This window comes from Bos indicus, chromosome 19 (assembly GCF_029378745.1).
Source record: "Bos indicus isolate NIAB-ARS_2022 breed Sahiwal x Tharparkar chromosome 19, NIAB-ARS_B.indTharparkar_mat_pri_1.0, whole genome shotgun sequence".
Lineage (NCBI taxonomy): Eukaryota > Metazoa > Chordata > Mammalia > Artiodactyla > Bovidae > Bos > Bos indicus.
In genome coordinates this window covers 61,982,850-62,009,699 of record NC_091778.1, presented here as the reverse complement: position 1 = coordinate 62,009,699, position 26,850 = coordinate 61,982,850, and the positions used below count along the sequence as shown (strand labels likewise).

General features: G+C 43.0%; 1 long non-coding RNA gene across 1 annotated transcript; it reads left to right on the top strand.

The window, feature by feature from the left end:
- The first annotated feature begins 6,903 nt into the window (after positions 1-6,903).
- LOC109574542 (uncharacterized) lies at positions 6,904-25,217 on the top strand. The gene is made up of 4 exons (XR_002183105.2): positions 6,904-7,347; positions 10,782-10,932; positions 13,992-14,103; positions 20,799-25,217. It is a non-coding gene; the product is annotated as an uncharacterized lncRNA (long non-coding RNA).
- The last annotated feature ends 1,633 nt before the right edge of the window (positions 25,218-26,850 follow it).

The following is a 26,850-nucleotide window of genomic DNA, read 5'->3' as shown; positions in this document are numbered from 1 at the left end:
ACGGCAAGTCTAATATTTTATTTTACTCTGGAAACATGCGCAAGTAAGGGCGTTATGACCCTTCAGCTATGTTTCTATTCTTTATTTTTAAAATTATTTTATTATTCTTATTGTTATTGCATTTATTTTTATTTTTTGGCCATTACTGCCTAGCATGTAGGATCTTAGGTCCCCAGCCAAGGATAGAACTCAAGCCCTTGCATTAGGAATGCAGAATCTTAACCCCTGAACCATCAGGGAAGTCCTAGCTATGTATTTTATTTTAAAGAAAGTGAAAGTGAATATGTTAGTTGCTCAGTCGTGTCTAACTCTGCAACTCCATGGACTACAGCTGCCAGGCTCCTCCATCCATGGAATTCTCCAGGCAAGAATACTGGAGTGGGTTGCCCTTCCCTTCTCCAAGCACTCTTCCTGACCCAGGCATCAAACCCAGGTCTCCTGCATTGCAGGCAGATTCTTTAGCATCTGAGCCACCAGGGAAGTCCAGATACATTTTTAGATAGCCTATATTCCCTGGCAGGTCAAAGTATAGCCTATTAATTTGATCTGATGAAAGTGAAGGAAAGTAAGTCGTTAGAAAAGAGTCAGAGAAAGAGGAGGGCTTGGTAACCTCTGGGATGACTGCCCAGAACTCCACAGTCATCTCCTTTTCTATGAAACCCCATGAGTAACCTTCATCCTTGGCAACTAAAGCTAAACTGGAAACGGTTGCAAACTCTGGTGATTCCCCTGGATGTAGGGGAAGGGGTCCTTTGGCTTCCCGTCCACCCGATGCCCTGTGAGGTGTGACAAGCAATGACATCGGTGGCATGTGTGGGCAGAGGAGACCGAGAGACAGTTTCAAAGATAGGGACTTGCATCGTGCGCTTGGAGGAACATTTCTTATTGCTGTTTATTCCTCATGGAGAGAATCAAAGAGGAAGATTTGTTTTTCTCCTTGCAGCAAAAGTGCCTTTAATTCTGTGAAGCATATGGATGAGATACTTCCCTGGTGGCTTGGTGGTAAAGAATCCACCTGCTGACGCAGGAGACATGGGTCTGATCTCTGATCCGGGAAGACCCCGCACGCTGCTGTGGGGCAACCAAGCCCGTGCCACAACCACGGAGCCCGTGCGTTAGAGCCGGGGGCCCACAACTGCTGAGCACACACACTCCAGAGCCCGTGTCCCGCAACCAGAGAAGCAAACGTGAGGAGAAACCCAGGCACCGCAATGAAGCACAGGTGCTGAGCACAGCGGCTGGAGAAAACCCAGCAGAGCAAGAAAAGAAAAAAAGCACAGCCCAAAACAAATAAATAAAACTTGCACAAAAGAATATGCATGAGAAGGGAAATACTTTACTGCTTGGACATTGGTTCTTGTCAGGGTGATAGCGTGTAGATACCATTGCCAAATAACCTTGCTGAAGTACCAGTCGTTCATACTGACATTAGGCTTTCTGATGGGCCATCAACTTGTATGACCTCAGAAATAAGGTCACAAAACGTGCCAAACTTGGTGGAGAAAAACTTGGGTCTTGAAATTTAAGAGCAGTTTTTATTCCCTCTGGTCGTCTCTCTGAAACTCTGTGAGCAGGACTTACCTAGTTTGATTCTTCATTACTTGGAAGTGCTGAATCGTTTTTCTTGGAAGTGACCAGATGGAAAAAATTAAAAATGTTTTAGAAGAGCTATTAATGCTGGGTGGATTTTTTTCTAGCTTTTTTATTTTTATTTAGATTTTGACCAGGCACATTTATGAGATTAATATTTGCTTATCCAATGTGATAAAATTTGCTTTGGTTGGAATTTTAAGCCATAGAGAAATGCATTGATAGGCTAGATTCTGCTTCAGATGGTCATCTTTGCCTCTTTTGAGCATTCAGAAGACAACAAAATGAAAATTTTTCACTATAGTTTTGCTTCAAATGGCACAAATTATTGTGTTTAAAAATGTGAACACAGGGAAGCAATGGTTTGTCTCCAGAATCCTTTCATAGAGGACATTTAGTCCCATTTCTTTTGCCCTAATGGATGTTCCTTGGTAAAGAACAAGACCAAGAGTATAATGGGTAACTCTCAAAGGTTTTTGTTTTGTATTTTTTTTTTTAAACAAACTAGATTTCAGTGAGTGGTAGGAAGAGAAATTCTACAGAGAAAAATAATGAATAAATCCAAATAAATTAATTTCCTTCTTCATATTTTATAATCCTATGCCATAAACCGTTAGAGATTAAGTGTTGAAATCCTCAAAATCTCCACAAATGGGAGAGCATTTTCTAAGATTTTCGTGGTGCAGACACAGATACTGTAGAGAGGACAGAGGAGGGGCAAGGCTCGTAAGTCCACGGAGGCACCAAATAATTGGATGCCCGGTGAATGCGAGGCACTGCCTTTGCAGAAACAGTGCCTCCAGGAGTTGGTGAGTTCCTCTCCTGGTTTTACAAGGCAGAGGCTGAGACATAGAAAGAAGCGGGAAGACTTTGGATAAAGCACACCTGGGTAAACAGCAGCAGCCGCTTCATGTTCAAGAGGTTTCTAAGTCTTTCCAAACATCTCTTTTCTCCTTTCTTAATTTCTAAAAGGGCTTCCCTTTCACAGTGTAGATACAATTGACAAATAACCACGCCAAAATACTAGTCTTTCTTATTGACATTAGTGATTGGCTGGCTTTGTCACAAAAAGCTAGAGACATTGCATAGCTATTTTGATCATGCTTTCTGGTGGACCATCGACTTGTATGACCTCAGGATAAGGTTATAAAATGTACCAAACTTGGTGGAGAAGAACTTGTGTCTCAGGGATAAAGAATCTGCTTGCAATGCAGGAGATGTGGGATCGATCCCTGGGTCAGGAAGATCACCTGGAGAAGGCAGCCCACTCCAATATTCTCTTGCCTGGAGATTACATGGACAGAGGAACCTGGCATGCTACAGTCAGTCCATGGGGTCGCAAAGAGTCAGACATGACCTAGTGACTAAACAACAAACAGCAGTATTGCTTAGGATGAAAATGAGAAACTAACTATCCCTTTAATCAGAAAACCAAGGTAAAGAAAGAAGTGAGAATGGTAAAGAAATAAGCAATTATTTCTGAACTGGATTTACTTGGTGACATTTCCTTCTAAGCAGCATGTTTAATGAAAACACCAAAGATGTGATGCAAGGTCTCCTGGTTCTGAATCCTTGAGTTTCTCCAGTTTCCAATCCCTTATGGTGATAAAATTTCTTATCTTCTATGTACAATGGAATTCTTACTCCAATACTGCCCTTGTGACTATAGTAGCTGATGATTGATTATGTAGACAATTTATACTGGTACAGAGCCAAGCAAATACAAAATACAATAAGATTATTATTATTAAGTATAAATTCACATGTATTCTGTACATGGAGAGGACCACAAGGCATCAAGAGAACTAACTGTCAAAAGGAATCAACTCAGCCAGAGGGACTGTCCATTTACTGAGTATCATACACAGCAATATTGGTCCTTGATGAAATCTTCAGCATCCCCAGATATACAGTGTCAAGTAGCCCCAGTTTTCAGTTTTTTAATGATAATTTATAAGGATTTATACATTCTACATATTTTTTTGTAATTGTTGTTCAGTTGCTAAGTCATGTCCAACTCCTTGCAACTCCATCAACTTACAGCTCACTAGGCTTCCCTGTCCTTCACCATCTCCCTGAGTTTGCTCAAACTCATGTCCATTGAATCAGTGATGCCATCCAACCATCTCATCCTCTGTTGTCCCCTTCTCCTTCTGCCCTCAATCTTTTCCAGCATTGGGGTCTTTTCCAATGAGTCAGCTCTTCACATCAGGTGGCCCAAGTCCTGGAGCTTCACCTTCAGCATCATTCCTTCTGATGAATATCCAGGGTTGATTTCCTTTAGGACTGACTGGTTTATTCTCCTTACAGTCCAAAGGACTCTCAACAGTCTTCTCCAGCACCACAGTTCAAAAGCATTTTCCAAATTTTAATTTTAGAACAGCAAATCAAATTACATGAGTTCCTGGAACTGTTCTTTATGTAGCCTCATTGTTCAGTTATCTGGGATGTAGTGAGGTTAACACTGACCTTCAGCTCTGGAGACCAGCTCTTCTGGTCTAATCTTCCACATGGATGATAATACCTGGAAACAGTGAAGCCGTGAAGGATACAGATGATCTGGTCTGAGGTTTTAAGAACATCTGGTAGTTTTTAGTTTTTCTTTCCTCATGTTTCTCCCCTAATATATTTTCTCTCAGTACAGAAACACCTTAGAATATAGACTGATGACAGTATGAAAGCTGTTTGGAACTGTAAAATACTGATTTTCCATGCCGCTTAAAAAAAATCTACATATATGTGATAATGCTGAGAGGAAACAATTAAAAGTAATGTCTATTTTATTGCAACTAAAGTTTACAGCTTTTCAACACGGCAGCTCCAGCAAGACTTGGAGAAACATCCAGAAGACTCATAAAATGCCCTTAAATATCCATCTGAAAGTGAATTTGTTTGTGGCCTTTTGGTTTTGCCAAAAAAGGGAAATTTCCTGAAACGTTTGCCGATTTTTCTCAGACTCAGGGTATAATGTCCTAGTTACTGAGATCCTCTGGAAAATTATTGAGGCAACTTGCAACTTTGTCGATCTCACTCATTCAGGAAATGAAATGAACAAGCGTCTCTTTTATGATGGAGCACTGGAAACACTGGGCCCGGGAATGTATTGACCGATCCCCGAGAGAAGTGAGGCGACAAGACCGGCCTTTCCTAAACCGCTCACATTGTTCTTATCTTCCCCTGGTGAAGCTGTCACAGGCCTCAGGCGTCTTACGCGTTCACTGGTCTGCCTGCCCAGTTTTTATCTCTGTCAGATCTTCTGAACCTTGTCCCTATTGATATTTGGGGACACATAATACTGTACTGGGGGTTCCCTGATGGCTCAGTGGTAAAGAATCTGCCTGCAATGCAGGAGAGCCGGGTTTGATCCCTGGGTCAGGAAGATCCCCTGGAGGAGGGATTCTTGCCTGGAGCATCCCATGGACAGAGGAGCCCAACAGGCTGCTGTCCATAATACGGTTGCACAAAGTTGGACACGACTGAAGCAACTAAGCGGCAGCAGCAGTAATACTTTACCGGGAGAGGGAATGTCTTATACCTTGTGGGGCGTTTAGTAGCATCTTTGGCTTCTACTAGATACCCGTTGCCCCACCCCCACCCCCGCCACTAATTACAACTAAAGATGTCTCTAGACATTGCCATTGGTTGAGAACCATTGCTACAAATCTTAAAAAATAAAAGTAAAGCATCTTTAATATTTTAAGACTTAAGATGTCATGTAGAATATTAAATGGATAGGCAGAAAGATAGATAAATACAGATCGATGTGCACTATATGTATGTGTGTATATTGAGTATAAATACGTGCTTAGTTCTATACATCTATCTGGGCTTCCCAGGCGGTGCAGTGGTGAAGACTCCTCCTGCCAAGGCAGGAGACCCGAGACTTGGGTTCAAGCCCTGGGTCAGGAAGAGCCCCTGTAGTAGGAAATTTCAACCCACACCAGTATTTTTGCCTGTAAAATTCCAGGGACAAAGGAGGCTGGTGCGCTACAGTCCGTGAGGTGGCAAAGAGTCGGACATGACTAGGTGACTAAGTACAGACACAAACTACATCTATCTATATGACACGGATTTGTCTCTTTCATACACGATTATCTGCAGTCTTTGGTTGATCTTTTAAAAGAAACTGAAGGTTCGTTAATAAATCATTGTCTTGTCTGTCAAAGCTCTTGTAATTTGTGGGACACTTGTGTATTTTGAAAAGTGTTTTTTTTTTTTATTTTATTTTATTTTTAAACTTTACAATATTGTATTGGTTTTGCCAAATATCAAAATGAATCCGCCACAGGTATACATGTGTTCCCCATCCTGAACCCACCTCCCTCCTCCCTCCCCATACCATCCCTCTGGGTCATCCCAGTATATCAGCCCCAAGCATCCAGTATCGTGCATCGAACCTGGACTGGCGATTCGTTTCATACATGATATTCTACTTGTTTCTATGCCATTCTCCCAAATCTTCCCACCCTCTCCCTCTCCCACAGAGTCCATAAGACTGTTCTATACATCAGTGTCTCTTTTGCTGTCTCGTATACAGGGTTATTGTTACTAGCTTTCTAAATTCCATATATATACGTTAGTATACTGTATTGGTGTTTTTCTTTCTGGCTTACTTCACTCTGTATAATAGGCTCCAGTTTCATCCATCTCATTAGAACTGATTCAAATGTATTCTTTTTAATGGCTGAGTAATACTCCATTGTGTATATGTACCATAGCTTTCTTATCCATTCATCTGCTGATGGACATCTAGGTTGCTTCCATGTCCTGGCTATTATAAACAGTGCTGCAATGAACATTGGGGTACACGTGTCTCTTTCCCTTCTGGTTTCCTCAGTGTGTATGCCCAGCAGTGGGATTGCTGGGTCATAAGGCAGTTTTATTTCCAGTTTTTTAAGGAATCTCCACACTGTTCTCCATAGTGGCTGTACTGGTTTGCATTCCCACCAACAGTGTAATAGGGTTCCCTTTTCTCCACACCCTCTCCAGCATTTAGTGCTTGTAGACTTTTGGATCGCAGCCATTCTGACTGGTGTGAAATAGTACCTCATAGTGGTTTTGATTTGCATTTCTCTGATAATGAGTGATGTTGAGCATCTTTTCATGTGTTTGTTAGCCATCTGTATGTCTTCTTTGGAGAAATGTCTATTTAGTTCTTTGGCCCATTTTTTGATTGGGTCATTTATTTTTCTGGAGTTGAGCTGTAGGAGTTGCTTGTATATTTTTGAGATTAGTTGTTTGTCAGTTGCTTCATTTGCTATTATTTTCTCCCATTCTGAAGGCTGTCTTTTCACCTTGCTTATAGTTTCCTTTGTTGTGCAGAAGCTTTTAAGTTTAATTAGGTCCCATTTGTTTATTTTTGCTTTTATTTCCAATATTCTGGGAGGTGGGTCAGTGTTTTTTAATGGGTGGGCAACTTGTTCATTATTGATAGAAACCATTTTTTGCCTCTGACTCATCCCTCAGAGATCTCAGATCGTGGATGGGGAAGATTATGTTCTTGGACTCACTTCCTAAGGGATCATACCATTACTTTTAAATACACTTTCTGTTTTTACAGTCTTATGTGCAGTGATCTCTGAGAACTAACGGGCAAAGGCCTCCTTGGAACATGAGCCCCATGTTCCTCTCCCAACGTTTCTTCCTCCCTTCTACGCTATACGTATATAGATTCTGATGAGAGAACTTGCTCAGAGAAATAGTCAAGCAGGAAATATATTGAAAGCAAGGCTATGACTGACAAACAAGGTCCTCAAGGTAAGTAAGAAGATGGGGTTGCACTTGTATGATGTGTCGGAAAAAGTCATCCTCCAAAAATCTGGCTCTGGAGGTCAGCCGTTATTCCCTTTGGGGGAGTGTGTTATGCAGAAGTTCTCCTGATTTTAAGAAGTCTCACAATGACCTCTGTTGACCTTGGTGCTTTACTCAGGAGCATGGACCAAGTTTCAATCGAAGAAGGAACATTGACTTAACATAGCACCTTTCTCTGGGCAAGCCGCCTTCTTTGTAATCTCTCCAGTGTTATATTCAATTTACATTTGCAATAGAGAAATATGTGAGCATAGAATTCAGCCCACAGATTAACTATTTGGGTTTTCTAAATTCAGGAGAATTGACTTACTGAATTAGATGTTTCTAAATTTTATCTCTTTGCTGAAATCTCCACAAATTGAAATTCCTTTCAGATTTGCATGATTTGGGAGCCTGATAACCTTGAAAATAACTGATAAAATTATTGTTATCTGATAAAATTGTTGTTTTAACCTTCTCTCCATGTTTCTGATCATGTATTTCCCAGAAAGCATTGAAATTTGTACCAAAGCTCTTATGTAGATGCTCTCTTAAAAGCTGGGCTCCATCCCGTGTGTGTGGGTGGGCGCTCAGTCATGTCCAACTCTTTGTGACACCATAGACTCTAACCCACCAGGCTCCTCTGTCCATGGGGTATTCAGGCAAAAATACAGAAGTGGGTAGCCATTCCCTTCTCCAGGGGATCTTTCCATCCCAGGGATGGAATCTGGGTCACCTGCATTGTTGGGAGATTCTTTACCATCTGAGCCACTAGGGAAGCCCTTTAAATGAGTGGAAAGGTATAACAAGTGCATTTCATTAGAAGAAACAATATTATAGAGATGGTGGCTTCCCTAACTACAACACCAATTGCAAAAATATCCGCAGGTTGCCAATTTGTTGATCTTTGAGTAATACATTTTTTTTAAAAGGCTGGGGAATTTAAATGTAAATGATTCTGAAAGTGATGGTAATACCAGACCACCTGACCTGCCTCTTGAGGAACCTATATGCAGGTCAGGAAGCAAAAGTTAGAACTGGACATGGAACAACAGACTGGTTCCAAATAGGAAAAGGAGTACGTCAAGGCTGTATATTGTCACCCCGCTTATTTAACTTTATGCAGAGTACATCATGAGAAATGCTGGGCTGGATGAAGCACGAGCTGGAATCAAGATTGCCAGGAGAAATATCATTAACCTCAGATATGCAGATGACACCACCCTTATGGCAGAAAGTGAAGAGGAACTCAAAAGCCTCTTGATGAAAGTGAAAGAGGAGAATGAAAAAGTTGGCTTCAAGTTCAACATTCAGAAAACTAAGATCATGGCATCCGGTCCTATCACTTCATGGCAGATAGATGGGGAAACAGTGGAAACAGCATCAGACTTTATTTTTTGGGGCTCCAAAATCACTGCAGATGGTGACTGCAGCCATGAAATTAAAAGACGCTTACTCCTTGGAAGGAAAGTTATGACCAACCTAGATAGCATGTTGAAAGGCAGAGACATTACTTTGTCACAAAAGGTCCGTCTAGTCAAGGCTATGGTTTTTCCTGTGGTCATGTATGGATGTGAAAGTTGGACTGTGAAGAAAGCTGAGCACCAAAGAATTGATGCGTTTGAACTGTGGTGCTGGAGAAGACTCTTGAGAGTCCCTTGGACTGCAAGGAGATCCAAGCAGTCCATCCTAAAGGAGATCAGTCCTGGGTGTTCATTGGAAGGACTGATGCTGAAGCTGAAACTCCAATACTTTGGCCACCTGATGCAAAGAGCTGACTCATTGGAAAAAACCCTGATGCTGGGAAAGATTGAAGGCGAGAGGAGAAGGGGGCGACAGAGGATGAGATGGCTGGATGGCATCACCGTCTCAATGGACATGAGTTTGAGCGAACTCCGGGAGTTGGTGATGCACAGGGGAGCCTGGCGTGCTACGATTCACGGGGTCGTAAAGAGTCGGTCATGACTGAGTGACTGAACTGAACTGAACTGAACTTTTAATGAAAGATTTAAGACACTGGTTGTCATAATTATTAAAAGTGTTAACTTTTCTGTTATTTATCCATTTCATGAGCACGCATGCACTGAAAGGTTTATGACCCACGTGCTTTGCAGAGACACTAAGAATGAACAAAGCTGTGTGCTCTGACAGCAATCCTATCAGAAATTAAATACAGTGAGATCAGTACAGATAAACCTGAGACCGGAATAAACGGTGCTTTTTCAGCTCTTCAGATGTTTGGTTCTATGTAAATAGAAGACCCACATGTGTGGCGTGGAGCTAATCAAACATGACTGAGGACAAACCACACTGATGGAAGAGCTAACTGAAAAAGGCAAGCAGAGGAAACTATACGATAATCAGTCCTGAAATAAGAGCATTTTTTAAATGACTCCCCATGTTCCAGATGGTGAGGTGGGACCTTATAGGCTATGCATTCAACCCTTTCCATTGCCTCAAGAAGCTGTGATTATTTATGAGTCTGGTACAGATTAGGAAGCAGACTGAAAGAGATTACTTACTCTGTTGAAACCTGTGGAGCTAGTAAGTGCTGGACTCAGGTTTAGAATCCCAGTCCTGACTGCCCAGCTCTGCTTCGCCCTCCCGAACTGGAGCTGTGACAGGGGGCTTCTCTGTGGGACAACCAACAGGGTCTAAGTCCTTCAAAGATGCACCCAGGGAGCCTGTTTTTTTAGGTGAGGGGGGAAAATAGAACCATTCTCATTTTCCCCTGACAATAAATCCTTCAGTCATACAAACTCCAAATATAAATGCTTGGGAACTCAGTGGAACTGTGTTTTTTTTTTTTTTTTTTTTTTTTTTTTTTAAGGGCGGTGGGGGATGGAATTTCAAACCAAGCAGCTTCTGGAAAGAGTCTCGCCTCCGAAGCACTGCTCGTAGCTCTGGAGGTCCCGCCATATTGGAACAGGTCCTAATTGGCGGAAAGAAAGAGCAAGACTCGCAGTGAACATAATAACAGGGCGAGATGGAAGGAAAAGGACTCCTTTCTCTTTTCCTTCTAATCAAGGGCCCTGGTAAAAGACACGCAGACACATAGCAAGAGCCTTCCAAGGTTGAATCACATTTGTTTTCAAACCTGCTGTCCTTTAAAATGGAGGTTCAGAAAAATAAGCACCCGACAATCAAGAAAAACCCTCTCATCCTGGGCCAGGTTCTGAGCCGAACGAAGGCAGGATATTTTCTAGAAGCTTATTAAATGTTTGACCCACGTGAAACAGTCCTGTATTTGTTATAAAATGCTTCTCAGGCTCCCACAGCTCCAATGATATGGATGGGTTTAAGCAGAGTGACATGGGAGAGAATGTTCATGACTGCTGCTCACGTTGACTAATGGGAGATACAGGGTGGGACTGCCTGAACCATCATTTTTCTTATTACAGGCACCCACATCTATGGCTTTGATCTCCACTGCAGACAGCGTTCTGCTCCATCTCAGAAGAGGTTGCCGTGTGTGCCCCATTAGCTGGCCTTTGGAATAAACTCACAACAGACCTTGCGGCTAGAATTCCACCACTGACCATTCGCAAAGAGGTAAGTTGTAAGTGCTTTGCATCACTTCCAAATATTTCTTTCAACAGAGAACAGTTGTTTTTTGCTTTTAATCTATTAGCTAATATTACCATCTGCTTTGGTCCTAATAAGGTTTAGAGTTTGGGCCTTAATCATGAAGTGTTTTGCCAAAGTCCCCTTTTTTCTTCCAGTCATTGAAGGAATTGCAATTTTAAGCCTGGGTAGACTTTGTAAAAGATGTTTTTAAACGTTGGCGTTACACCCTTGCTGCTGATGATAATAACACTCATATCTGCAATTCGAAACCTGATTTTAGATAAAGATGCACGATTGAACCACAACTGTAATCACTTGGGAGGAGATGTTAATCCATCTTCCGTGGGATTTTTAAAGATATTTATTTGGCTGCACTGGTCTTAGTGGTGGCATTCGGAATCTTCATCTTCAGCGTGGCGTGAGGATCTTCAGTTGTGGCGTGGGGGTCAAACCCAGGCGCCCACATTGAGAGAGCAGAGATCTGACCACCGAACCACTAGGGAAGGCCCTCCATGGGACTGTATTCTGCTAGTATGTATTTTTAATCTGGGGGCCAGTCACATGCATTTCTGAGGTAAAGGGAAGGTGTTTTGCCATTATAGGGGACAGCATAAATACAGCTGACTCTTGTAAAGGTAGAAAGTGTGGCTTGTTGGCCACTGTGTTTTAATTGTCTAAGGCAGGCAGGTTGGCAGACTGAATAGCCTGGGGCCTGTGGTCAAAGTCCTGAGACAAAAGCCAAGATCTGTCCCCAGCTAGCTGGCTGTCCTTGGGTGAGCCCCTTCAGACCTCACAGACTCAGTGCCCAACATCCCATCTCTTACCTGAGATTCGTCCTCACAGCTGATCTCAATGAACCATTGACTTAACATTTATGGGACTAGTTTGTAAACAGTCCTGTGTAAGGTGGAGTGTGCCTTGCTCAGTCGTATCTGACTCTTTGTGACCCCACGGACTGTAGCCCTCCAGGCTCCTCTGCCCATGAGATTTCCCAGGCAAGAATCCTAGAGTGGGTTGCCATGCCCTTCTCCAGGGGGTCTTCCCGACTCAGGGATCAAACCCACATCTCCTCTGTTGCCTGCATTGGCAGGCGAATTCTTTACCACTGAGCCACCTGCGTGGGGGATACCCTGCTTGTTGACTAAAATAATGACTGAGCCACAAGACCCATGTTGCAGGGAGTTTGGGAGAATATTCTAAAGAGTTATTAAATAACACAATATGGAAAAATTAAACACCTATTTGTATTTATTTTCTATGACTTCATAACAAATGACTACAAATGTGTGTGTAAGCTTAGTCACTCAGTCGTGTGTCTGACTCTTTGCAACCCTTTGGACTGTAACCCACCAGGCTCCTCGGTCCGTGGGATTCTCCAGGCAAGAATACTGGAGTGGGTTGCCATGCCCTCCTCCAGGGGATCTTCCTGAATCAAGGGTCAAACCCACGTCTGCTGTGTCCTGCATTGCAGGCAGATTTTTTACCTGCTGAGCCATCAGGGAAGCCCCAGTGACCACCAACTTTATGGCTTAAAGCAACACACATTTGTTATCTAACAGGTTCCATGGTGAGGAATCTGGGCTTGGTTTAGCTGGGTTGTCTGGAAAGTTACATCAAGGTGTTGGTCGGAGCTGGGGTCTCATCTGGAGGCTTGACTGGGGTGGATCTGCTACCCAAACCATTCAGTGTGCTGGCAGAATTCAGCTCTCTGTGGCTGTAGAACAGAGGAGGCTTTTGCTTCTTGCTGTCTGTTGACCAGGGGCTGCTCACAGCTCTAAGGATTGCCATAGCTCTGTGTCATCTGGTACCCCCATCAGGCTTTTACCCGAAAGCTTATTCCCTCAACCTGGCAGAAGAGAGAGTCTTCAGCATGAGACTGCTCGCTAGCAGAGCGATTTTATATAATGTGATCGTGGCAGTGTCATCACCTTTGTCACGTACTGAGCATCATCACAGGAGAGACAGCAGCCCTCTGCAGTTTCCGTGGGCAGAGGCAAGTCACGGCTACCACCATCCTCAGGGGGAGAAGGCCTCTCAAAGGCACGAACGCCTGAGAGCAGGGGTCATGTGGCTGCCTTAGCGTCTGTCCACCAAATGCTTCATTTTTAGGTCTCTGTGTTAAATATACTTATCAGAGCATTTCTTCAATTTGTAGACTACAGAATTTAGGTATTGACTTCCCAACCTTTCAAGCAGACCCATCTGTGGACACTAACAAATCGTCATACAAAAATAGACTATGTCACATTCCCACAAAGTACAAAATAGACAGAATATTCTACTTCTCAGCCAGAGCTGGGTGTCCATCCTCTAAAACGAGATGAAGATCTTCTTAAAAAAAAAATTATTTATGTGCTGTCTTGGTTGTGGCATGTCGAATCTTTAGTTGAGTCATGTGGGATCCAGTTCCTTGACCAGGAATGGAACCTGGGCCCCCTGGGAGCACAGAGTCTCAGCCACTGGGCCACCAGGAGCGTCCCAGAGGTCATCTTGATTTCAGTGAAGTTGGGTCATTAAGATGAGTGTTGCCCGTGGGACTAGCAACCTTGTGATATCCCCCTAGCGTCCTTCTCCATCATCCTCCACCTTGCTGTGGGCTCTGGGAGGCTGACCATTCTAGATTCGATCAGGTCCTTTGAATTTCCTTTGGGCTCAGCCAGTGGGAGGCCACAGTGGGAGTGAAGAGAGAAGGGCTGGGTCACCTTTCTGTCCTGTGTCCCCCTCTCTGTGGGGTCTGCTTAGGCTGCCCTTGTCTCTGTCCCCACCCCCCACCCCCGGCCCCCGCCCCCATGCCATCTCCTCCTCCCATCTCTCCAGGAGCCTCCTGTCAGGACTCGGAAACTGCTCTCTTCCCCATCTACTGAGCCACTGATTACAGCTTGGGTGTTACTAGCCCTGGGGGTGCTGACTGCCCTGTGTGTGTGTACTTGTGTGTGTGTGTGTGTGATTTCTCTGACCTCTGCCCACAACTTTGCTAATAATTCCTCCATTAAATCTTCCTCAAATTACCACAAATCAAGTGTGGCATTTTTTTTTTCTTGCAGAATCTCTGGCAAATATATCCCTCAAGGAATTTAAGTTTCATAAACACAGGGGTTTGTGCATAAAGGGCAATCAAAAGATTGTTGAACAACTGAGAAAAAAGATCCTTTACCAGTAAGTGTGTTATTTCTCCTCTTCAGTAGATCTTGAGGGGCTTCCTCTGCCTTACAGAGTTCTATAAACTTTCTTTCTTTTTTTTCAAGTTTTTATTAAATTTATTGCAGTGTTGCTTCCGTTTTATGTTCTGAGTTTTTGGCCACAAGGCATGTGGGATCTCAGCTCCCCAGCCAGGGATCGAACCCTCACTCGCTGCATTGGAAGGCCGTCTTAACCACTGGACCACTGAGGAAGTCCTTGCCTTGCAGAGTTCTTGAGGAACTTGAGAAGCGTCAATATAATGGCTCATATTTCCTGGAAAATCTTCTGAGAGGCTTGAGATGATTGATTGTTTATTCCAGAAAAGATAAGGATGTTGCTTTTTATAGAAGTTGTCCCTTACTCTTATCCAGTAAACAGAGAGGGGGTGACTGGGGAGCAAGGTGTGTGCACGCGACAGACAGTGCTCACTTCCCTGTTCACTGATGTCAGAGTCCGTGTGTGTCTTTGGTGGAAAAAGCAACAGTGCAGGGGCAAAGGGCATCATATTAAAGGGTTATCGTAGCATGCTTGAAAAGGACAAAATAAATATGAATATTGGATAAAGCTAAAATGTAAAAAAAATTAAGCCTGCTATAAAGAAAATCTAAGTAAAAATATGTGAGATGGTAGGATAAACACTTGAGGCAATGTGAAAAGTTTGATTTTTTAAGATAATTTGAAGGGAATTTGGCTGAATATTCTATATTGCCTTGTGGATGGAAACTGGGAAGCGACCAAGGATTAAATCAATAATTTCGGAGTCTTATTATGGCTCTGATGGTGTATAGGGCAATCTCATCATATTCTGGGGTTAATATTTGCTCAGTGGTGTCTGATTGATGAGAGATTGCTGAGATTTCTCAAACATCTGTTTTGATCATGCAGATATGAGTTATCTTAGCTGAAAATAGGAAATAAGCAGGGGCCAGATTTCTGGGTTTTATCTGCATTTTTTTCTCCTATTAGTTTTGACATTTACAGACACACGATATGCCGGACCGACATGGGACCTTGGAGGGTGAAACCCGTTTCTAGATGTGGACTCATTTTGTTTGTTTGTTGGCCAGCTCACGGCCCCTTTTCTCCCCGCTTGCTTCCCGCGCTGCTGGAAAAGTAGGACACATCGTGTCAAGGCTACAAATCCGAGCTCCTCTGTAGACACGCAGTCTGAGGTTCAGAGGAGCAAGGACCTGACTCTGGGACGCTTCACAGACATCGTTAGTTTGTTTGTTTTTAATTAATTTTTTAGTGGAGAACAGTTGCTCTACAGTGTTGTGTTAGTTTCTGACACGCAACAGAACGAATCAGCCGTTTGTGTTATTGCTCAGTCACTCAGTCGTGTCCGTCTCTTTGCAACCCCAAGAACTGTAGCCCACCAAGTTCCTCTGTCCATGTGATTTCCCAGGCAAGAGTACTGGAGTGGGTTGCCTTTTCCTTCTCCAGAGTATCTTCCTGACCCGGGGATGGAACCCATGTCTTCCGCATTAGCAGGCGGGTTGTTTACCACTGAGCTGCCGTGGAAGCCCGGATCAGCCATACATAAACATACATCCCTGCCCTTTTGGACTCCCTTCCCATCAGGTCACCACAGTGCATTGAACAGAGTTCCCTGGGCTATACAGAAGGTTCTCATTACTTATCTATTTTATCCATAGTATCAGATTGGGACGGACACATAAGCACTATTGATATCCTGAGAAACGCTTTATGGTCAAGAGGAGTTAAGCAAAAATACACTCTGAGGTTAATCTCAGGTATATTTTCTTCTTTAACAGGGGTGCAACAGATACGTGTAAATGGTTCAAAATATTTCCAGTGGCCACTGCTATAAACATGCATTTCCACAGAACTTAGAGTTAAAATTGTTGTTATCATGCAGTTGGTAAGTCACGTCTGACTCTTTATGACCCAGTGGAACTGCAGCATGCCAGGCTTCCCTGTCTTTCACTATTGCCTGGAGTTTGCTCAACTCATGGCCATTGAGTCAAGGATGCCATTCAACCAGCTTATCCTCTGTTTTTCCTTCTCCTCCTGCCCTCAATCTTTCCCAGCATCAGGGTCTTTTCCAACGAGTTGACTCTTCACATCAGGTGGCCCAAGTACTGGAACTTCAGCTTCAGCATCAGCCCTTCTGATATATTCAGCTCAATTGAATATTCAGGCTTGATCTCCTTTAGGATGGACTGGTTTGATCTCCTTGCTGTCCAAGGGACTCTCAAGAGTCTTCTCCAACACCATAGTTAGAAAACATCAATTCTTTGGCGCTCAAACTTCTTTACAGTCCAACTCTCACATCCACCCATGACTACTGGAAAGACCATAGCTTTGACTACTTGGACCTTTGTTGGCATAAGATCCAATAATTTCTTGCTATGGCCACCATGAACGTGGAAATGGGTTTTATCCCTCTTAATAGTCACAATAATAAACTGCGTGGCCTCTGAAGGCGCTAAGAGAGGAAAGCAGATATCAGTTCAGAGTGGTTGTATTCTCAGAGTACACTTTTGCCTTAAAGCAAGCGTGCCTAATGAGCTGCCTGAAGCAGCTATCACTGATGGAGCCGTGCTGCCTCTGAATCAGCTACTACTTGGGACCAACTGTGAAACGTTCAAAAGGAAGCTCTCATCTTTCTGAGTCATCAGGAACTTGAGCATTTATTTTCAAGTCCAACCTGGAAGCAGAAGCAGTAAGACGAGTCAATACCAAAAGCAAACGGGAGACCACATTGACAAAACCATCAGCACCGCCAAGTTCAGACGCCTCCAGCTTTGCGGCAGGATTCAGGGAGGTCTTACCCATCAGAACCGTTCCCCCTTCTTCTTAATTTCCCTTTCATGGACTCTGCCTCTGGGCATACGAAAGTGTCCTTCCATGCAATGGGGACTTAGCTTATTTGTGTGTGGGGGTAAGGCAGCCTTTGATAAATATAAAACCCCATCATTATCTCATTTTGGTGTATTCTGAGATTTTCCTAAACAGATGTCATGGAAAATTCATTGAGAAAGAACATAACTTGTTGCAAAAGTAACCCACAGATTTTATCTTTCTCTTTTCCCTTAGGAGTTCAAAGCTGGGAGCAAAGGGCTTGATTGAGATAGGCCTTAGAAGAGAAAGAACTGGACGGTCAGCATGTGGCCTTGACAGGGTGGTAGGAAGTGAATTGTTTGGGATGGAAACTTAAATGCTGTCGATGCCCTGGGATCGGGTTTGGCACTGCAGATCGTCCTATTTTCTTGCAGTATTAAACCGTTCTCATTTTGAATATCACTGCGCTTCCTGTAGTAAGAGGGTGCCGGCATGAGCAGAAGACACAGTTGCGTTTACTTTCCTACATAATAGACTGGCTTTTCCCTCGAACTATGGAGAGGCCCTTCTCAAACCTCTGATCACAGAACTTTGGTAAATAATTTGACAATTTGTTTTAAACATACATTTGCCATATGACCCAGCCATTTTAACCCTTGACGTTTACCCAAGAAACATGAAATTTGGGGTGTACAGAAAAACCTATACGCGAATGGTCGGCACACTTTTTTTTCCCAGTCGCCAAATCCTGGGTACAGTCCAGATAGTGTCCATTTAGTGGCTGGATAAACAAACCATGTTACATCCACACAATTAAACTGATGCCTTAATCAACAGGAAATGGCAACCCACTCCAGTATTCTTGTCTGGGAAATCCCATGGACAAAGGAGCCTGGCCAGACTACAGTCCATGGGGTTACAAAGAGTCAGACACAACTTAGCAACTGAACAACAACAAATATACGTATTTGCACACACACACACACACACACACACGCACACACAAGCGGTCTTCCCAGGTGGCACTAGCGATAAAGATCCCACCTACCGATGCAGGGGATGGAAGAGACGGGGGTTCCATCCCTGAGTCGAGAAGGTCCCCTGGAGGAGGAAATGGCAACCCACTCCAGTAGTCTCGTCTGGAGAGTCCCATGGACAGAGGAGCCTGGCAGGCTACAGTCCATAGGGTGGCAGAGTCAGACATGACTAAATGATTTAGCACGCATGCACACATACACACACACATACATACAGTTACTACAGAGTTATTCCCCAGCATTTCTTTTTCAAACTGGAATTGAAATCCAGTAGCATAGCTTCAGCTTACATGTTCCCCAAAGAGAATTTGACTCTAAGAAGTGTAGAGAAAGAGTGGGCTTGCATCTTTGTTAAAAACATCCGTCTGAGATAAAGTGCTTCGGGCAAATTTTCTGTGTCATCATATTGGTCTCTGACTCTCCTAGCTACTTCCTGCCTCCTGCCTGAAGCATGTCCAGTGGCTTCCTTACTCCGACTCTGATAATCTGTGAATCATCAGATTCGGCAGATTATCTGTTCACCACATTCCTAACGCACTCTTTTAGGGACTGGAGATTCATCAGCTGAAATGGGTAGAATCCATCATCCACCAAGCAACCTGAATTTGATGTTTGTAATATTCAGGAGTCAAAAGTCTTTACCTTCAACTTTCTTGTTTACTGGTTACTGAAAGCTTCCTAATTCAGCTGTTTCAACTAGTAATTAAAGTTGATTTGAAAAGCATAGAAAAGTAGAATCAATGAAAAAAAAAAGCAGTATCCATTTGGTGGCCTCAGTCATTTCTGACACTGCTTTTCTGATTTATAACTCAAAACAACTTGTGTCTTTTGCAAGCTGAGCTTCTGGAAACTGACATTTTCACTTTCATTTTCAACTTCATAAAACTGTAGGCAACAAACACTAATTTGTCCATTTGAATGTAACACATGGAAAGTAGAAGTGCTGAGACACTAGGCAGGAACATCCTGTCAGGTCCTGGGATGCGTGGTAAGAACATTCTGTCTCTCAGGAAAGAACTGTGAGTGTGTGACATCGATTATTTAACTAGACGAACATCTTCCAAGCATGCTGGAGCCAGGGGTTCTCCAGAACTCTGAGAAAGGAACTGTATGTAGTAATGAAGCACTATCTGTCCATCCAAGGCGTTTATCCTAAGTAACATCACCACCCAAGCAGAATCGTCAGCCTCTAGTTCCATTTTGTGCTCATTTAAAGCTGCATTGATGAGTCTGTTCACCCCTGGAGATCCTGCAGGTTCCATTTCAGATCACAGCATGAGGGCTGCAGTAAAGTGAGTTGTGCAAACTTTCTGGTTTTCCAGTGCATATAGAAAGGATACTTTGACGATACTGTCTATTAAGTCTATTAAGTGTGCAAGAGCAGTATGTCTAAAACAAATGTGTGCTTAGTCGTTCAGTCATGTCCAACTCTCTGTGACCCCATGGACTGTAGGCTTCCAGGCTCTTCTGTCCACAGGATTCTCCAGGCAAGAATACTGGAGTGGGTTGTCATGCCCTCCTCCAGGGGATCTTCCCAATCCAGGATCGAGCCCAGGTCTCGAGAATTGCAGGTGGATTCTTTACCGTCTGAGCCAGCAGGGAAGCCCAAGAATACTGGAGTGGGTAGCCTATCCCTTCTCCAGGGGATCTTGCTGACCCAGGAATCAAACCAGGGTCTCCTGCACTGCAGGCAGATTCTTTACCAACTTAAAAATTAGTTTATTGCTTTTAAAAAAAAATGCTATCATCTGAGCCTTCTGCAAATCTTAAGAGTAAGATCAAAGATGACAAATATATACTATAACAAATATACTAATAATGAAAAAGTTTGAAATATTTCAAAAATACCAAAATGAGATATGGAGACGCAAAGTGAGCAGATGCTTTGGAAAGATGATGCTGATAGACCTACTTGACACAGGGTTGCCTCAAACCTTCAATCTGTGAAAAACACAGTCTTTGTAACAGGCAATGAAGCAAAGCCCGATAAAGTACAGTAAGTACTGTATTTCTTTGTGTTGACACCAATAATCCAGAGTTTCTAACACCTTTCCTGCAAGAATTTGAAGAACCTCTAATTCTAGGATAAAACATGGTTATGCAGGACTTGAGTGTTTCACCCTTGAATGGGATTTCCTCATTTGAAGTAATTTTGACCATATTTAGCTTTTTGTTCATCTTTATTTTTCTAAATAGCAATTTAGAAAAACACAAATGAGATCCATGGGCCTCTTACTATTTTCCTTTGCTGTAAGGAATGAAAGTATCATAATAAAATCTGACATTGAGTGTGGACTTCTTAGCCAATTAGCAGTTTCCCTTATCCTAAGAAAAACCACTTGAGAACCTTAAAATTACGTTGGATTCTTTTAAATCTGTGACTCAAACTTTTTAGCAAAGAGTGAGTCCATGCTTTAAAGGAGATTAAAAATATTCATAAAATTAACTCGAGCTTTTGTAGACATCATACAGTTTGGATTTTCCTCTTCTCTGACCTCATAAATATTTTCATGTGCTAAGTGTACGTGGGTATGAAACACAGATTAAAATAAACATACACTATTCAACAAAATAGGAAAAGGCTTAGTGAAGAGATGACTTTGAATAGAAAAGACTGGTCAGGGCTAATAAGGACCACCGACTTGGAAGCTCCTGTTTTGGAGTCTGACAGGTATATGTTTGAATGACAGTTTTATCAGGGCAGATACTATAATTTTACCACCTCAAATCTGTTTTTTTCTTTCCTTGGCGGAAATAAAACTCCCATACATGTGTCAGCTTTCTTTTAGGCTTACGCACATCTAAAAACAATACCTTTTCTACTCCTAGGCACATATCCAGAGAAGACCATAACTGAGAAAGATACATGCACCCCAGCGTCCATAGCAGCACCACTCACAACAGCCAAGACCTGGAAGCAACCGAACTATCCATCAACCGAGGAACGGCTAAAGAAGATGTGGCATATGTATATACGATGGAATATTACTCAACCATAAAAAGTAATGAAGTAATACCATTTGCAGGGACATGGATGAAACTCGAGATTATCATAACAAGTGAAGTAAATCAGACAGAGAAAGGCAAATATATGATATCACTTGCATGTGGAATATTAAAAAATGATAGAAATGAACTTATTTGTGAAACAGATTTACAGACTTTGAAAACAAACTTATGATTACCAAGGGGGAAACACAGAGGGAAGGGATAAATTAGGAGTTTGGGATTGACATGTATATACTACTAGATATAAAATAGATAACAAGGACCTACTGTACAGCACAGGAAACTCTGTTCAATATTCTATAATAATCCAAGTGTTCGTCACTCAGTCGTGTCCTACTCTTTGTGACCCTATGGACTCTAGCCCACGAGGCTCCTCTGTCCATGGAATTCTCCAGGCAAGAATACTGGAGTGGGTTGCTATTTCCTTCTCCAGGGGATCTTCCTGACCCAGGGACTGAACCCAGGTCTCTCACATTGCAGGCATAGTCTTTACTGACTGAGCCACCAGGGAAGACCTGTAATAACCTAAATGGGAAAAAACTTGAAAACGAACAGATACACGTGTATGTGTAACTGAACCACTTGCCACACACCTGAAACTAATCAACTCTAGACCAATATAAAATAAAAATCAAATTAAAAATAATTTTAAAAAGCTCACTTTCCAGGATTTCCTTGCAGTCTGTTGTTGTTTCATCACTAAGCCATGTCCAGCTCTTCATGACCCCATGGACTGGAGCCAGCCAGGTTCCACTGTCTACGGGATTTCCCAGGAGGGGGTTGCCATGCCCTTCTCCAGGGGATCCTCCCGACCCAGGGATCAAACCTGCGTCTCCATGTCTCCTGCTTTGGCAGGCGGATTCCTCACCGCTGAGCCGCCCGGGAATCCTCGCACTTAGTGTGCCCTAATGAAATAAGTTTGGTCTTACTTAATATGTAAGTGAAACATGTGTATTCACTTACACATACATACCATACATTCGTGGTTTATGTAAGTGAAAACGGTGGTGTGACTTCCTGGAAGGAGGAAGCGTGTACTTCCCTCCTTTTCTTCCCTTCCTTCTAGTGCTGGGACACCCATCTTGGACCAAGGTGTAAAAATGGTGGTATTGGGATATCATTGAAATCTGTGGATCAATTGGGTAGAAAATTTACATTTTAACAATACTGAATCTTTCCATATAAGAGCACGGAATAGTTACCTAGTCAGAACTGATCAATAAATCATCTGAGCCTGAGGATTTCTTTTTGGGAGTATTTTTGGTTAGAAATTCAAGTTTTCAATGTATATAGAATTAACTATATGAACTTTGCTCCACACCAATATGTGGTGTTGGCCTGAAACTTCCAATAAGACGCTTTGTTTTCTCCTCCCACTAAGAGGAGCTCAGGTAGAGATATACATTCCCATGGCCATATAGACAAGCTGGTGAAAGGTCTTAGCCCACCCAGCGTAGAAGATTTAAATCTAGCCCAGACCTAGCAGGATGTGCTAGTTGCTCATTTGTGTCCGACTCTTTGTGACCCCATGAACTGTGGTCTTCCAGGCTCCTCTGTCCATGGGGATTCTCCAGGCAAGAAATACTGGAGTGGGTTGCCATGCCCTCCTCCAGGGGATCTTCCTGACTGATCCAGGGATCGAACCTGGTTCTCCCGCATTGCAGGCAGGTTCTTTACCATCTGAGCCACCGGGGAACTCCCAAGCTGGACATAAGGCTCAGTTATAAATCTCAGTCTAATGCAAGTTCAACGCAACCCCTCCTGTTCTCCATATGAATCATCCATGGTCAACCGTTCCATTCAGTTTCTGGGGTTCCTCTGGCAACCATCTATAAACTTATCTCTCTAGCTTGAGTTGCCTCTTTATTTCTGTAACCTGAGAATTTCCCTTTCTTTCATTTGGATTCAGCTATATGATTAATCAGCAATTTTATTGTAGGGAAGAGAGAGTTCCTCACTACATTCGAACCTAATGTTGCCATTAGAGTTTATTATTCTTGAAGGCATGTAGAGGGTGTATTTTATTTATATCTTTATTCTTTATAGTACTTAGCTCATGGTTATAAAACTCCATTAGTGCTTAATAAAAATAAGCAGGATGAATTTTAAAGGGGATGAAAGCAGGGGACGGTAATACTCACAGTTAAAGGAGAAAAGCCTTCAGTACTTTAAAAGATGAATTCTGTCTCTCCATCTCCAGGGGTTGTGAGAATGAGGTGGGGGAGAGGAGTTGGCAAAGGTCGTACCTTCCTCACTCATGTATCAACAGTCTCGTGTACTGCTTCATTTCCAAAAGAAAAATGTCCCGTGCTGGTTGCTATCCACAGAAATTCTGCCAACATCCTGGTGGTTGCTGGTTTGTAATTTTATGGGTTTCCAGAGGATCAAACACTGTATTATTATGTTTGGCTACTAACTTGGGTCAGCAGTTCAAAAGGAGAAGAGAAGGGGAATGAAGTAGGTAGGAGGGGATGCAGGGATCGTACAGGAGCCCGTGCGTTCAATTGTATTGAATGTACTGAGAGTAAAGCCCAATCCTTACTGAAACTCGGTGAATTTCATTTCAGCAGACGATGATGGTAGAGGTTCAAACCTCTGTTTCACGAGAACTAAAGGTGTGGCAATTATGTACCCGTTTTAATTTTGACTGAAGAATAAATTAATAGATTGTTTGCTCCATGCATAGTCTTCCTTTTACAAAGTGTTGAAATGGAAGATTTTCTATCAACAATGACAACAACAAGTATGTGATGAAACATACCCTGAATCCCAAATCTCTCTTCCTTCAAGATAAATTTATTTACCTTAATATAATTTGTAGGATATTCAAAAGCAGAGACATTACTTTGCCAACAAAGGTTCGTCTAGTCAAGGCTATGGTTTTTCCTGTGGTCATGTATGGGTGTGAGAGTTGGACTGTGAAGAAGGCTGAGCGCCGAAGATTTGATGCTTTTGAACTGTGGTGTTGGAGAAGACTCTTGAGAGTCCCTTGGACTGCAAGGAGATCCAACCAGTCCATTCTGAAGGAGATCAGCCCTGGGATTTCTTTGGAAGGAATGATGCTGAAGCTGAAACTCCAGTACTTTGGCCACCTCATGTGAAGAGTTGCCTGATTGGAAAAGGCTCTGATGCTTTTGATTTTGATTGCCCTCCAATCAGGAGGGATTGGGGGCAAGAGGAGAAGGGGACAACAGAGGATGAGATGGCTGGATGGCATCACTGACGCGATGGACGTGAGTCTGAGTGAACTCCGGGAGTTGGTGATGGACAGGGAGGCCTGGCGTGCTGCGATTCATGGGGTCGCAAAGAGTCGGACACGACTGAGCGACTGATCTGATCTGATCTGAATTTGTAGGAATATTTACATGAAATAGTATAATTTTGATCTTTAAAAATACCGTTTAGTATTAAGAAATGGTCAAAATAACCGGTATTCAGTTCGGAAACAATGTGTATATTTTCTCAGAAAATGAAGTTCAAATTAATAACTTAAGTAACTTTGGACTTACTGTGTTATTATTGAAATCTGCATTTCCAGTCATTTCTTCAGTGTCAGAAAAGAATCAACATGTGTGTAACACTTGTAGCAAGCGTAGCATCGTCTTATAGGCCCAAGAAGAAATTATGTTTGACCTTGCTATAGTGTATTTGCCTTGGATCCAGAAGGGACTGAGAGAGAACAGGGTAAAACTATTTTGTTTGATGTAAGACAAACTAGTCCTGTATCTGTTGCTTCTCTTTCCTACTGTATCCTCAAAATAAGTGCTTTGTATTGTTAACTCTGTAATTAGCTGGCTACCTACAGTCTGGAGGGGTGGGATGCAGGTTGGAGTTGGGAGGGAGGTGCAAAGGGGAAGGGCATACATATGCTTATGGCTGATTCATCTTGATGTATGGCAGAAGCCAGCACGATATTGTAAATCAATTATCCTCCAATTAAAATTAAGTAAATTACAAAAAACAAAAGGAATAGGAGAGAATTGTGTACGGACACTACAAAAAGCATCAGGAAGGGATAAACTGAGAATTTGGGTCTGATATATATACACTACTCCATGTAAAATAGGTAGCCAACAAGGGCCTACTGTACAGCAGAGGGGTCTCTGCTCGATATTCTGTAATAACTTAAACGAAGAAAGAATTTGGAAAAGAATATGCATGCATATATGTATATATATATATATATCCATGTATAACTGAGTCACTTTACAGTACACGTGAAACTAACACAAGATTGTAAATCAACTATAGTCCAATATAAAATGAATTATTTTAAAAAAAGCATCATAGTACAACTCTTTATTATTGTTTCTTATGATAAAAGTGCATATACATATACATATATTTTATTTACTTATCAGTTTATCCACTGCTTTCAATGTTCCATTATTCTTTCCTCATTCCAGTATTTATGAACCACTTACCTTGTGTTTTTGGGCGCTGGGACTACAGTCATGAGCAGTGAAACAAGATCTTTGCTCCGGAGGAGGAGACATACGGGGCTGGAGGTACTGTAAACAAGAACTCAAACGATGCAAGGGCTGTGGATAAGACAGAGGAAGGAACAGAGGGACCGGCTTGTACTGGAAGGGCTGTGCAGGACAGGGTGGCCGGAGATGGCCTTTCTCAGAAGATACCACGAATACCGGTGTCTGACAGGTGGAAAGAGCCCCGAGTGAGCCTGGAGAGTAGCCATTGGCAGCAGTGCACAGGCCAGGCCCTCTGCGAGCTGGGCTCCAGGCCCTAGTGTGCTTCTGTGTGCACGCTAAGTCACTGAGTCATGGCCAACTCTCTGTGATCCTATGGACTATAGCCCACCAGGTTCCTCTGTCCAGGGGATTCTCCAGACAAGAATACTGAAGCGGTTTGCCATTTCCTTCTCCAGGGGATCTTCCCAACCCAGAGATCAAACTGGAGTCCCCTACGTCTCCTGCATTGGCAGGTGGGTTCTTTACCACTAGCGCCACCTGGGAAGCCCTAGACCCCCATCTAAATACTTGAAAGTTATAAATCAAGCTCACAAACCATTAATATAATATTGTATACAACCTTGACAAATAAGCCTCCCTGGCACCCCACTCCACTACTCTTGCCTGGAAAATCCCATGGACGGAGGAGCCTGGTAGGCTGCAGTCCATGGGGTCACGAAGAGTCGGACATGACTGAGTGACTTCACTTTCACTTTTCACTTTCATGCATTGGAGAAGGAAATGGCAACCCACTCCAGTGTTCTTGCCTGGAGAATCCCAGGGACGGGGGAGCCTGGTGGGCTGTCGTCTATGGCGTTGCACAGAGTTGGACACGACTGAAGTGACTTAGCAGCAACAATCTGGAAGGCTTGCTTTGTATTTAGAATATCGTGGACTTTCTGGCATTCTTCACTGGCACATGGAAGCTTGGGGAGAGCCAGCCCCGTCCCTGGCATGTTCCTCCTTCTCTTCTCACCTGTGGCCCCCTCCCCAATCCCAGGAGCCCCCACGCTCACCTGTGGACCCTGAGGCCATGCATCTAAGCTCTGTCTACACCCCCACCATCTGCCATCATCTGATCACTCCTTGGGCCAGGAGAGTACACTTCAATATTTTCAACCAACCTGACTTTACTGAGAGTCTCCCTTACAACTAGAAGTTCTGGCTATAATGCTCGTGAGCTATGACTGTGATTGGGATGTGTCAGAAAAAGGTAGAAAGTTCAGGGTGGGCAGTGAACATTCCCCCACTGTAGTGGAAAGGTATTGAGCATGATCTGCTGTTCACATCTGTTTGTCTCGTATGGGCATTTCCGTGTGTTACAAAGATGCTTGAGGACTTCAAGGCATAGTTTCCAATCATTCATCCCTGCTCCACCCTCCTGGAAAGAAAGACCCCCGACT